The following is a 15,043-nucleotide window of genomic DNA, read 5'->3' as shown; positions in this document are numbered from 1 at the left end:
TTAGGAAGAATCCTGCAATGCCACAGTAAGCTTATATCATAGTCATTATCTCACTCCTTCCCCAAACACAATCACAGCCATTTATTAGAGTGACCATATACTGGGAAAGGTGGGGGAATACTCAGCTCTTTCAAGGCTTTTGGATACAGGGTCTGAGCTGACACTAATACTTAGGGACCAAAATGCCATTAAAAACATATATTAGAATGGGGCATACAGGGGCCAAATGATAAAAGGAGACCTGGCCATTTTCATCCCGAAGTGGACCTAATAGGTCCACAGACTCACCTGGTGGTTATTTCCCTGATACCTGAGTCAATCATTGGAATCTATGTATAGTACTCAACGGCTGGCAAAACTCTCACATTGGTTTCCTGAAATAAGAGCCACTAGAGTAGGAAAAGAGAAGTGGAAACTGCCTCTTGCCTTTGCCGAGATAGTAAATCAGAAGAAATGCCGCATCCCAGGGGGAATGACAGTGATTATAGACACCCACAAAGGATGCAGTAGTCGTGGTCCCTGTTATATCTCTATTTAACTTGTCCATCTGGCCCTTGCAAAAACCAGATGATGCTGGACATACCAGTTGGTAGCCCCAGTTTAGCTGCTGTGCCAGATGACGTGACAGTTTTCCTAGAACAGATCAATATAGCCCCTGACATAGTCCCTGTAGCTATTAATTTGGTGAAAAAAAAAAAAAGGATCAGAACCTTACAAAAGTACATTTCCATTTCCTCTCTCCCTGACCTTGAATACTGTTGTTATGCATTGCATTTTAGTTGGCATTTCCATGCTTGTTAATCAAATTAAGCATTTTTTCCGCCGCGCCCCCACCCCGCCCCCCCATGCTCATTGGTCATTTGTGTTTTCTCTACTGTGAAGTCCCTATTCAAAGCATTTGCTCATTTTCCCCTTAGATTGTTTTTTAATTGCTTTGTAGTAGTTTTTTTATTCTGAATATGAATCTTTTGTCACTTATATGGACTACAAATATCTTCTCATATCCTGTGGCTTTCCATTGGTCTTCTTTATGTCTTCGTGAACAAAAATTCTTCATTTCAATTAAATCAAATGTATACATTTTTCTTTATGATAGATGCTTTTTATTCCTTGTTTAAGAAACTTCCCCTATCTTGAGGTTATAGTATACTTTCTTATATGACCTTATAAGGGTTTTATAATGTTATTTTACTTTATTTATTTTTCTCTCTAGTGTTATTTCACTCTAAAGTCTAATTCACCTGGAGTAAATTTTGTGTCTGCTGGGAGGTGCGGATCCAATTTCATTTTGATCCAGCACCATTTATTATTTTTTAAAAAGTACTTTCTCCGCTACCTTGCAGTGACTTTTTTCAAGTAAAGTATCTGTACACTTTCTCAGCTCTGCACTCTGCTCCCGTGGTCTCTTGGTCTATCCCTGTACCAAATTATAATGTCTTAATTATTAAAACCTTATAATAAGCCTTGATGATGGGTAGGGCAAGTCATCCCATCTTATTTTTCTTTAAGAGTGTCATGTTTTTCTTGGCCTTTTGGGTTTCCATAATAATTTTAGAATTAGCTTGACAAGCACAACAGAAACTAACCTTAGTAGGAATTTATATTGAAATTATGATTGCACTGAATCTTCAGCTTAATTTGGATAGAACTGACATCTTTATAATCCTGAGTCTTCCACTCTGTGGATAGTGTGTATCTCTCTTTTTATTTAGGTTATCTTTAAAATTTGTCAATAAATTTTGATCATTTTCTCCAAAGAAGTCATACATATTTTGTTGGATTTATCCTAGATTAGTCATATGTTTCATGTTATTTTAAAAGGTACCCTGTTAAAGTTTTATTTTGTAATTCCTGCTGGTATAATCAATTAATTTTTTATTATGTCAAAATTTATATAACATAAAATTTGCCATTTTAACCATTTTTAAGCATTAAGTATATCTACAAAGTTGTGCACCTATCACTACTATCTATTTCCAAAACATTTTCATCATCCTTTATCATACTGCTATGAACATTTGTGTACAAGTGTTGGTTTGAGTTCGCATTTTAAATTCTTTAGAATTGCAGTGTCATATGATAATTCTATGTTTAACTATTTGAGGAACAATCAAATTATTTCTACAGTGACTAAACCATTTTACATTCCTAAATGATGTGCAAGGGTTCAAATTTCTCCACAGCCTCACCAACACTTGCTATTTCCTATGTTTTATAATAGCCATCCTAATATATGCAAAGTGATTTCTCCTTGTGGCTTTGATTTGCATTTCCCTAATGACTAATGATATTGAGCATTGTTTCATGTATTTCTTGGCAATTTGTATATCTTCTTTGGAGAAATGTCTATTCAAGTCCTTTGACCGTTTTTTAATCAGGCTGTTTGTTTTTGTGCAATTAAATTTTAAGCCAATTTAATAATTTATTGAACACTTCTGTAAGTTAAAATAATTTGCCTGTAGCTTCCTTTTTATTTTCTTGCTACACAATCAGGCCATTTGTAAATGGCAGATTTGTTTCTTCTTCATCAGGTAACAAGCATCCTGGTCCTGTTTCTGACCTCAGAAGGAAAGATTTCAATATTAAGTGTGATATTTGCCAGAGGTTTTTTTATAGAAATCTCTTATCAGGTTATAGAAGTTCTATTCTTAGTTTGCTCAAAGTGTTAATCATTAATGAATGGTAAATTTTATCAAATGTTTTTTCTGTTTTTGAGATCAATGTACTATTTTTATTCTTTATTCAATTCATATGAAGGATTGTATAAACTGGTTTTTCTAATGTTATCAAACTCCAATTCTAGGGTAACCCAATTTGGTCGTGATGTGTTTTATTTTTTATATATTATTGGTTTCAGTTTGCTGATGTTTTATTTATTTAGAATTCTTAAATTTATGTTCATGAGTGAGATTGATCTGTTATTTTCTTTCCTTATACTATTCATGCCAGGTTTTGGTATTAAGGTTATGTTGTTAAGTGAGTTAAGAAGTTTCCCCTCTTTTACTATACCCTGGAATAATTTATAATGCTTGGAAGTATTTCTCCTTGCTATGTGATTGAATTTAATGATGAAGCTATCTGGTCATGGAACTGTGGGGATATCTTTGACTGCTGATTTAATTTCTTTTATAGTTGTAGATGATTCAGGTATTCTATTTTTTTTTATTTCTATGGTTTTATTTTGATTTTGTCAATTGGGTTCTCTATTTTAAAAAATCAACAATACAGAAGTATAATTTACATACAATAAATGCACCCATGTTAATTGTACAAGTTAATGAGTTTTGACAAATGTATCTACCCACAATTAAGATAGGGAATATTGCCATCACCAAAAAAATTCCTTTGCGCCTCTTCCCAGTCCATCCTCAGCTCCACCTCTGATCTCAGGCAGCCATGTATCTACTTTCTGTCACTGTAGACTAGTCTTTTTAAGAATTTCATGTAAATGGAATCGTATAGGTTGTACTATTTTGTGTCTGGCTACTTTCACTCACCTTAACATCTTGGAAATTCATTCTTGTTGTTGCAAGTATTGTTAATTCATTACTTATTGCTGTACAATATTTTATTGTATGGATGTTTCACAGTATATTTGTCCATTTACTTGTTGATGGACATTAGGGTTTTTTCAATTCCTTTTACTATTATGACTATAGCTGCTCTAAATGGTATTGTATACATTTTTGTATAATCAAGTGTTTTCATTTCTCTTGGATAAATACCTAGAAGTGGAATTGCTTGATCGTATGAGAAGTATATATTTAACTTTATAAGAACTTCCAAACTTCCAAAATGGTTGTTACATTTTACATCACCACCCTCAATGTACAAGAGGTCCAGTTGCTTCACACACTGGCCAACATTCAATGATTTTATTCTTTTTAATTTTAGCCATTCTAGTGGATGTGTTGTTGGTACCTCACTGATGTTCTTCTTTATTGAGGTATAATTTACATTCAGAAAAGTGTATAGATTTTAAGCACGCTATTTGATAATTTAATACATATGTATCCCACACACCAAGACATTCCCATCACCAGCTGGAAGTTCTTCTATGCCTCTGCCCAGTCAATCCCCACCACCAGACAAGCAACCACTGATCTGATTTCTAGAACCATAGATTAGTTTTGCCTGTTCTAGAACTATAGATAAATGGGATCATAGTAAATACTTTTTGGCTCTGGCATAATATTTTTGAGGTTCATTGATGTCGTAGCATGTATAAGTAATTTGTTTATTTTTCTTGATGAGTAGTATACCATGGTTTGTCTATTCATTCTCCTGTTGATAGACATTTGAGCTGTTTCCAGTTTTGGGCTATTATAAAGAAAACTTCCATGAACATTCTCATCCAAGGTTTTTGTGGACACGTCTTATTTCTCTTGGATAAATACTTGGGAGTGAATGAATAAATCATAGATAAGTGTATAATTAACTATTTAAGAAATGGCCTGTTTTTTCAAAGAGCTTGTAGTGTTTGGTGCAATGTACAAATGTATAAGACTTCCAATGCTCCATCTCCTTTCCAAAACTTGGTGTTGTCAATCTTTTTGCTTTTTAAGCATCTGATAGGTATGTGGTGATATCTCATTGTTGACTTAATGTGCACTTCTCTGATGACTAATGATGTTGAAGTTTTTCATGACCTTATTAGCCATTTGTATATATTCTTTTGTAAAGTATGTGTTTAAGTCTTTTGCCAAATTTTTATTAATTGTACTTTAAATCATTGAGTTGCAGTAGTTCTTTGTATATTCTAGACACAAGTCTTTTTTTTTTAGGTATAACGAAGCAAAACACTTTGGGATTGCATGGGTTACAACCTTATTTTCCCAGACTGTGACTTGCCATAAGGATCAAGGTGCTAAATTTTGTTTTCTAAAATGCTGGACTTTGTTCTAACAGGCAGTTAGTCAGCTTTGTCATAATAAATTTAGTTCACTTGAGGCTTATTTTTATGGTTTAAATTTGCCATTACTTTAAGGCTAAAACAGCCCTATTACTATTGTGTTGCTTTCTGGGGTCTCTGTTGAGGATCTTGAGTGTTTTAAAAAGGATTCTCCACTCTAGGTGGTCAGAACTTGACTATATCCTAGCCTTCTGTAAGCTCTGAAAATGCTTTAGCTTACAACATGCCACTGGGTCTCTCAGATGTGTGGAATTTCACCGTTACATGCATGGCTTAATATTCAACAACAGTCTCAAGGACACTCTGATTCATATTTCTGGAGCTCTTTCTCTACATAACTCCCTTTTCTTTAGTGTTCCACTTTGCAAGTTCTAGGTGTTACAGCCTCCCCGAACTCTGATCTCTCCTCTCAACCCAGCAAACCCACCGCTTTGAGACACCTTCCTGCACTGTGGTCTAGACAGTGCCTCCAGGAAGAAGCTGGGGCAAGCACAGGACTCTGTTCGTTCCCCTCCTCTTAGAGATCTGAGCCTGCACTGACTATCATCCAATGTCTAAAACAGTTGTCATATATTTTGTTCTAGTTTTCTAGTTGTTTACACAAGACAGCAAATCCACTACCTGTAACTCCATCAAGATGAGATAGAATTTCCTTATTTCTTCTTGAGTTGATTTCAGTCATAATCTTCCTGGACTTTGTCTATTTCATTGAAGGAAATTTAATTCTTTGGCATAAAATAAATTTATCCAGAATATCCTCGTATTTTCTTAATGTCGTTAAAGTTGATAGTGAAGTTTACCTTTTCATTTCTGATATTTGCACAATGTGTTTTTTTCCATGATAACTCATGCTAGAAATTAAAAAATTTTTAAATCTTCTTAAAGAACTAAACCTTGCCTTTATCGAGACCCCATTGGTATTTTGTTTTGTATTATATATTTTTTTATCTTAATTATTTTTCTTCCTTTTATTTTTAAGGGACTCATTTTATTCTTCCACTAAATTATAGAAATGGGTACTTAAATTGTCCATAATTTCCAATGTACGTATTTAAGGTTATAAATTTTTTTCTGAGTTTTGTTTTAGCCATATCTCACAAATATTTTTTCATTTATTTCAAAACGTTTTATTATTTCTATTGTGATTTCTTCTTTAACCCATGAGAACAAGTAGAACAGATAGAGACATATAGCTATAATATATGAGAGAGAGAGAGAGAGAGAGAGAGAGAGAGAGAGAGAGAGAGAGAGAGAGAGAGAGATTTACTGCTTTACTGCCAAGAAATTGGATTATTCAGTTGTGGGGGTTGGTTCGGCAAGTCTGAAATCTGTAGGGCGGGTAATGACACTATAGGCCACAGGCAGAATTTCTACTTTTTGAGGAAACCCTTAGTTTTGCTCTTAAGCCTTTCAACTGATTGGACAAGGACCATCCAGAATATCCTTTACTTACAGTCAACAGATTTTAAGTGTCTGATGCTTCTTTTATGATTAGACCGAGGTTATGAGTTTCGAGGAGAAAGATCACAGGATTCCATTTTCATCCCATCATCTCAAGTGTACGTACTATCAATGTAACTTATTACTGATGATGTCGACTTTGCTCACTAGCCAAGGTGTTACTTCACTGTAAAGTTACTCCCCCCATCACCTGCTTCCTAAACTGTACTCTTTTGAAAGGAGTCACTATGAGCAGCCCTCACTTAAAGATGGGGTAGTTACGCTCCCTCTCCTTGAGGGTAGAGTATCGATAGGTATTATTTAGAATTCTTCTGCATGAGAGATTTGTTTCTTTTCTATTTATTAATTTATTCAATCTTTAAAATATGTCAACATAGATTCATGGATACTTATTTTATACTTGCTGTTATAATTCAATACTACTTTTTTATTTTGTTGCTTAAATTGTTCTAGCTTTGGCCATTGGCAACTGTATGATATGTATTTTCCCAGCTTCTGACTTTTACCTTTCAGTGTGCGCATTTAACAAATATTCATTAATCACCTACTATGTGCCTTGCCCTGTGCTAATCATACAGGAATTACATGTAGTTAAGTATTTAAATGGAGGGAATGAAGAGAAAAAATGAAACTCAAGGTTAGACAGAGCTACAGGATCAAAATTAGCAAGGAATGAAAGAAAGGCTTTGATTTGGGTTTTAGAAAGGTCATCGGTTACAGGGAAGTCAATGGATGGCTCCTTGGTGCCTGGCCAGAGGAGGTGGAAGTTTTGCAGTCTTGAGCAATGGTTGGACTGGGGCATCACTGGCTGAAATAGGGTACCTTGGAAGAGGGCCAAGTTACAAGAGTGTGCAGAGTGGAAGAAGATATCTCAGAAAAGGCAAACTTGGGGAAGCACTGACATGGGGGGAGGTGATAGGAGGATGACGAGCCAGCCAAAAAGATAGAGAAGAAACCATGGAGAGATAGGAGAGGAACTGAAAGCAGACACTTCCAAGAAGGGAGAGGCTACACGTGTCAAATGCAACAGAGGAACCCAGCTGAGAAGATGGGGAGTGTCCAATGGATTTGGCAACTAATAGGTTCTTAGTGGAAAGGGAAGATAGGGACAAAGCTGGGCTGTCTTGAGCAGAGGAGGGAATGAGAGGTGAGGAAGAGGAGAGAGTACTATTTACTGAGCAGCTGTGAAGAGGAGAGCAACAGGGCATTCACTATAAGGTTAAGGGAAGATTGGTTATTTTAATAGGGTAGGCTTGAGCTCATCAGGGCTGTGGGGAAGGAGTGGGGAGACGGGAAGTGCTATGTGCCTGTTGGGGTGGGGACTAAGTGCTCAAGAGTGGAAAGGAGTCACATTGAACAGCCTGAGCCCCCTGGAGGATGGGTGGTGTCACTACAGACCAGTTTACAGGATGTGGGGGAGGAGAGATTATTTATTAAATTCTTTAAAGTCCAAGGGCCTTTACCAATGGATAGAAATCCTCTACTACTACCTGAACTTGGTTCATTTCCAGTTTATTAACTTTCTAAATCTATGGAATAATTGATATTACTTTAAACAATCAACAGCTCTCTAATATTCACCCAAGTAAAAGTTAACACTTAGAAATTTGAAAAATTAAATTTCTTCAAACATTTTAAATGTGAATTGCCAGACACGGTTTGACGTGCCTTACTTGCATTATTTCACTAATCCTCACAAACCCCAAAAGGAAGCTACTGTTATTATCACCTGCTCCTATTTTTTATCTGAGAAGCCCAGAGAGCTGAAGAAACCTACCCAAGGTCACACAGTTGGTAAGTGTTGAACTCAGTCACCTAGGCCATGAAGACTCTACTATAATTACAGATTGTAATGAAAACATGGCTGATTTTTCTGAACACTTTAAACACCTTAAACAACTGGCAAAACATACACAAATGAAATTATTTCCAAATGTATTCTATGTCTAGTTACCAAGCAAACTGAGGTTTCTTTGCAATGGTTCATTTTCAATCATCAAAACTCCATCTTTAAAGTACCAAATGAGGAGAGAGAACTTAAAGTCACCATGTAGAGACGTCTCTTGTGTCCTTGCTCACTTTTTGTCTTTATTTTCTGCCCCCTTGGGTACAAAGATGGCCGCTTCACGTGCAGAGGCCTGTCAGAAGCAACTTCGACCATTGGGGCATCCTGCTGTGTTACCCTGCTGCTTTTCACACCTGGCTTACCTCAGGTTGCCTAAGTATCCTTCTCTTCCTAATGCTAGGACTGTCCTGCCAGACAAGACTCCTCACTGCTGCCCCTGACATCCTTGAAAGTTTCTTGCTATCCCGGGAACAAAGAAGCCGCCATCATCTCGGGAATCTTATTTCCTTTGAGTGGAGTTATTTCCATTTGGGAATAAGTGCACTTATTTCCAAAAGTGCGATGTTTGGTCCAAGCAATGACTTCCAGCAGCAGAGTCCCAGGTGTGAGACACACGTTCCTGGGGAAGGGGTGGGTGGGTCATGCAAGGCTTGGGGTCTGCTGGGCAGATGAGGCGGAAGGATGAGGGCACTCGTGTATTGCAGGACTGGCAGTCCTTCTTAGCGTCTGCCCTCCAGGCCTTCCCATCTAAGATGGAGAAGAGATGGCAGGATCCACCAAGCTGCTGGTCAGTCTGTTACAGTGCTTTGAATACATCTGTTTACCTCTTTGCTAAGTCATGGAAGAGAATCTTTGCCAGATTTGCCAGCCAAAATGACATGCCACTTGGTGCACAGGAGGCTCCTATGCGTTCTGGGCTGCTGACTTCTTTGCACAGTCCCAGAACTGTCATGTTTACTTTTCTCCAGACTCAAAGGCTCCCAGGCCCTTCAACCTGGGTTTCAGGCTTCTGTATCCCCAAGTACCTAGCTCAATGTCTGACATGTTAGTAGGTGCAAAATAATTGTTGGGGACTTACTCCTTGAATGAGTAAATGAACTCACTCCCCCATCTTCTCAAAGTTGAGCCTTAGGAAGCCCTGTTTCCTTCAATTATTCAAAAGATAACAGACCCAGTATTTTTCTCTCCAAGACAAGATGGGTTAATATTGTCCCCTCCAAAGTCTCCCAGCTGACAGCACTGGATCCTGAGACAGGGGCCTGGGATCTGCAGAAACCACTCCCACTCCACTCCCAACCACAACTCAGGGCCCTTTCTATACCACTGGCCAGGCACCAGTTGAAATTTACCAGTGCTGGGGCAGGGCGGAGGCTCCAGATTCTGATTGGCTGCACCAAGATCGCTTCAAAAAGAAACAAGAAGTGATAGGGAGGGGAGCTTGGACTTGGGAGCTCCCTGCCCTCCTCCAGGCTCCTGGAGGGAGAGTCAAGTTATTGAGTTGAGTCTGCTAGGGTCTGGTTGGTCTCCCCTTTGGGAGACAGAGACACATGGGAGGAATAGAGGTCTCCTTAGAGCTCGACTTTCCTCCTGAAATTGGGGAGAGGCAGCTCAAAGTCCCCTGATTGAGAAAGTCCATGAAAGAGGAGAAACTAGGGTCAGGGGTTTGGGGACCCAGAGGTCTTGCTGCTTCCCTTCCCCATCAGCCAGGCCTTTGGGCCTCTATGTGTACCTGCTGGGAATATCAGGCCTCAGGGTCCAGCATATGTAGGGCTCCCTCAAGAGACCACTGTGCTGATTGGAGTTCTCTCCTAACTGTGGTAATAGCTACTATTTACCAAATGTTACTATGCGCCTGAGCTGTGCTAAGTGCTTCCTGTGCAAGATCTCATTCTACCAGAACAATCTCTCTGGGAGGCTGGATGTTATGGATGAAGAATCTGTGACTTTGAAGACATCAGGGAATTTACTCAAGGTCACATAGCTAATAAGAGGCCAGACCTAGTTGGTTTGACTCCAAAACCACTGGCTTAACCACAGTGTTCCCTTGACTGCACAGTGGGGGACACACCCATAGGCCCAGGCCCTGAGGCAGACCCTGCCATCAGCTGTCAGGCAGAGGCCCCAAACATCTGGCTCAATAGATAGGAGAACCCAAGGAGGGATGGAGGTGTTCCCTGAGGGAGGGGCTGTCCCTCAAGTCAGGCCTGGCCCTTTTCTGAAGAAACCATCTGTCCCTTCCTCCAGGAGGTTTGGAGAGAGAAGTCATGGGCTGAAAGGCGAGGCTGAGACTGATGGGGAGAACTAGCTTCCCTGGGAAACAGTGGGTCAGCCAGAGAGAGACCCCAGGGAATGCATATGAGAGACAAGCCAGGCGCAAGACCAAAGGAAGAGGGAGGTGGATCACCCCAATCCTTCTTCTCCCCCTCAGGCACAGCAGAAGCTCTCTTGCCACACAGTCACATCAGGCACAAATTACCCAGGATCATCCCTTTACCCGCCACCTCCACCCCTTCCTTCTCCCCCTTCAATTACCGGGCCCAGGCCCAGCCCAAGGAGTGTAGTATGCCAATTACAGTTGACCCTTGAACACTATAGGTTTGAACTAAGTGGGCCCACTTATACATTGATTTTTTTTTTCAATAAATATACAGTTGGCCCTTCGTATCCCTGGGTTTCATATCCGCAGATTCAACCAACCATCATCTGAGGATACAGAGAGCTGACTGTATGCATTGTTCTATGCCATTTTATGTAAGGTACTTGAGCATCTACAAGTTTCGAGCCCAGAGGGATATGGTCTGAGGCTGACCCCCACCCAGACTGCCCAGCAAAAGAAGCTGCTATGTGGTTCCAAATTATTTCAAAAGGTCAGGCATGGATGGAGGGAGGAGAGGCAGAGCCAGCTTCCCCATGGGTGACGGACAGTCTGGATAATCCACGGTCAGCCCCTGCCACACCTAGTTTCTAGCTCCAACTGGGTTCAGGCCCACCCCGAAAGCAGAAGGTGACTGAGTCGCAAAGGGGCCCTCAGGAGTGAAGAGTACTGTGGGAAAGGTCCCCACAGGAAGACCCGGAGAGGAGAGGAGTGTTGCGATCTTTTGCTGGGTGGCAAGTCGACAAAAGGGGAGGTGGATGGACTGGAAAAGGGACTGAGCTCAATTTTAAACATTTAACCAGGTGAAGGGAGAGCACAGATACTAGGACCGGTAAGGCAGGGCCTGGGATCAAATTCACGAACCAGGAGGCCAGGACAAGGGTCAGTGGGTCACGGAAACCAGGTCAGAAGGAGGAATTTGGACTTTACCCTGAAGCTGCCTGGAGCAGCCGTTTGGGGGGCCGGGGGCAGGAGATGCAGGAGCGATGGGTTACTAGCATATAAGCCTGGCACCCTCTGCGCCCTACTGGCGGTGGGACGTGAGACCCTCCCTCTCCACAGGTCCTTGCCGTGCACAGATGCCTCCAGGTGTAGGTCCTTTTCCTGAGCAGTCCCACCTACTAGGGTTCACTTCCCGACCCCCACAGATTCCCTACCCTCCCAGCAGGTCATCCAGGTAGAACTCCACAGAGCAGACCTGCCTCCAGGGCCGCCTAGGCCTTAGGTGAACAGAGCTGGGGGTTGTCAGCTTCGGCTCCACTGTAGTGGATCTGGGTTGGGAACACGAGGTGTCCCTGCCTGTCCATCCCACGCCCCAAGCCTCTGGCAGTCTAGTGTGCTGTAGTTTTCCGGTCTGTTGCAGCTGCGCCTGAACCCAAGCCCCAGCCAAGAGTCCCTTGTGCGCCTGGTTCCCTCTGACCAGTTTGACCTCCAACTGTCACTGACCAGTAAGAGCCATTTCCTTGAGGGTTTTCCCTCCCTGCCCCCATCCCGAGCTTTGAATCCTGGCTGCTTGATTGAGAATCCTGTTCCAGCTCCCCTGCTTATGAAGCTGCATGACCTCTGGGAGATTACATCGCTTCTCTGTGTCCCTTTCTCTTCAAGTATTGTGAGGATTAACTGAGAACGGTCTGTAAGTAGAGACAGGTTACCTTATTGAGGGTGGTCTCGATATGTGGATTAGGAAGCAGAGGATTAGAGGTTGCTAGTTAATGGGGAAGAGATGAGACCTAGATTTCAGCCTCCTGCCCTGGACTGGGGCTCCTTCCAGAACTAAACTCTTCCTCACTTGAAGCCCTGTGGTTTCTGCAGACTTGTGAGCCATCCTAGAGCTTCTCTTTCCACTTGTGGGTTGTGCTTCATCCCCTGGGGACAGCAGTGGCTAGACGGCAGGATTAGTGATGGATAAGATGGTACTAGTGCGGGGAAAGAATGGGAAGATGAACGCAGGGCAGGTTGGGTAGGAAAACTGAAGTGACCTCAGGGGTTAGCACTGCAGGGGACAGGGATAGTACTGGCAAATGTTCTACACCAGAAGATTCCGTGTGTCCTTCAAGATACCTCCTCCCTGAAGCCTTCCCTGACTATTTCACTCTCTTATTGGAGAATTCCTGGGGTCTGAGAAACCACAGCTTAGCCTTAGCTAGCCCAAAGTTCCCTGTTACTGCATGGGATGAGGGCCAACCATCTCTTCATCATCTAGTCATTACTAAAGAGCTTTCTCATGTAAGGCCTCATTTAGTCCTTCTGATGGCCCTGGGAGGGAAGAATGCTCTGTTTACAACCTTGGGTCTAAGGTACAGGGCAGTTTGAATGTCGGTCACAGAGGACTGACTGAGACTCAAGTCTGGGCTCCCTCATTCCAAATCCCACACATTCCATCCACTACAGCACTTCTCCAGATGTTGGGGCTGCCTCTGGGTGCTTAACGCAAACTCTGTTTTCTGGCACCTAAAGTAAAAAGGAAAACCTGATGAGTTAGGTAGTGTTCCCTCATCTGAAACAAGGACATCTATCAGTTTATCTGAAGTTCCAGACTTCATCTTCGTGCTTAATTCCAGAAGGAATTTCTTTCATTGATTCTATGTAACATCCTCACCTAGTGATTCGCCGAAAGGTTACAGAAACTTGTCCCAAACAACCATTTCTTATGTTGATCCCATTCAAGGCTAAAGGCATGACATAAGCAAGAACTTGAGATGGATGGAATTTCCCAGGGAAACGGCACTAACAGACTCCAGGTGATGGTTTCCTGGCTTCTAACTTGATCCAGGGAGGAGGTAAGAGATCAGAGGAGCCAGCACATCAGGTGGAAAGATACGAAAGAGCACTAGAGCGACAGAGACCAAAGTTCAAATCTTGGCCCTACTGTCTACTGTGTGACCTGGGGTGAGTTACTTAACCTCTCTGAGCCTCATTGTCCCCACCTGTGAACTAGGAATGAGAATGCATTCCTCAAAAAATTATTGTGGGGAATCATTCAACCACTGATTTAATAAAAATTCAGAGCCTCCCTTGTGCCAGGCACTGTGCTGGGCTCTGGAGATACAGTGATGGGCAAGGCTAGCAAAGACGTTATACCCTCACAGAGTTTATGTTCTGGTGGAGAAAGATAATAGTGAATAATTAATTAAATAGCGAAGTATCCACTCGTAGGAACAAGCACAGAATTTAGCAGAGGCTGCGATTCTGTCTGAGATGACTAGGTGTCCTCTCATTTCCATTCTCCTCTCCTTTCTGTGCAATAGAACTCTGGACATAGAACTTCTCAGAATAAAAACTACATTTTCCAGGCTCCCTTGAAGCTAAATGTATGACTAAGTCTTAACTAATGGGACGTAAACGAAATTACCTTTTGGGAAATGTGCTTGAAGAGAGTGGGAAAGTCTTTCTTTACGCCTTTCTTCTTCCTGCTGGCTGGAATGCAGAGGTGATGGCTGAAGCTCGAGCAGCCATATTGGACCGTGGAGAGAAGGCCACCTACTGAAGATGCCACAAGATAGAAAGTACCTGGGTGGTGTCCCTGACACTGCAGAGTACCATTACCAGTCTGGAACCTCGTACCTCCAGACTTTTACATCAAAGAGAAATAAACTTCAGTCTTGCTTAAGCCACTAAGATTTTGGGTTTTCTCTCGCACACTGCCCGCCCTGATTTTCCTGTGGCTGGGGATCAGAGAATACATTTTTCAGGGCAACATTTGACCTGAGACCTGAATGGTGAGAAGGAAGCAGCTAAGGGGAGATTGGGGAGGAGCACCCAGGCAGGGTGGGGGGAGATGGGCGGGAATGGCACTGGTGCCTTGGTGGGACAGAAAGAGGGTCATGAGCAGAGGGCAAAGAGAAGCCAGAGCAGGGAATGAGTCTTACTCCGCGCGTGGGGAAGTCATGAAGGATTTTACACAGGGGAGTGATAGCTTCTGATTTATGTTTCTAAAAGATCATTCTGAGTTCCGGGTGGCACGTGCATTGTAGGGAGCCCGAGGAAAGGCAGGAGGCCAGGTTGGAGGCTCCCGGGGTGACGGGGGAGTGAGATGGTGAACCTAGAGAGAGACAGTGGAGACGGAGAGAAGAGGATAGAACATGGAGGTGCATCTGATAGAATGAGCCACGGTTGGACTGAGGGAAAGAGAAGCGTCAAGGAAGCGGTTCAGTTTGGGGGCATGAGGAACCAAGTGCATGAAGACTGGAAAAGGCCTATGGTTTGCTTCTTTGCATAGTTGTGTTTAGGAGAAATGTTTCCAATTAAATGACTGTTAATGTGTGTCCCTCATATTGCGTTTCTCAAATGTCTCATCTATGCTTTCAGCAGTGGGGTAAGGGACTGATTTCTTCATTGATTCCATTCAAAGTCAACAAACACATGTGAACTGTCAGCTATGGGGAGAGGTCTGGCCCAGGTTTAAGGGACTGAGCGATGGTCCCTGTCCTCAGGATTCAGGGTATGTGGA

General features: G+C 42.1%; 1 long non-coding RNA gene across 1 annotated transcript; it reads left to right on the top strand.

The window, feature by feature from the left end:
- Positions 1 to 9,658: 9,658 nt before the first annotated feature.
- Positions 9,659 to 14,187, top strand: LOC118603900. The gene is made up of 3 exons (XR_004951454.1): positions 9,659 to 12,226; positions 13,262 to 13,482; positions 14,022 to 14,187. It is a non-coding gene; the product is annotated as an uncharacterized LOC118603900 (long non-coding RNA).
- The last annotated feature ends 856 nt before the right edge of the window (positions 14,188 to 15,043 follow it).

The sequence above is a fragment of the Rousettus aegyptiacus genome, unplaced genomic scaffold (assembly GCF_014176215.1).
Source record: "Rousettus aegyptiacus isolate mRouAeg1 unplaced genomic scaffold, mRouAeg1.p scaffold_m13_p_6, whole genome shotgun sequence".
Taxonomy (NCBI): domain Eukaryota; kingdom Metazoa; phylum Chordata; class Mammalia; order Chiroptera; family Pteropodidae; genus Rousettus; species Rousettus aegyptiacus.
This window is presented reverse-complemented; position numbering and strand designations above follow the sequence as displayed.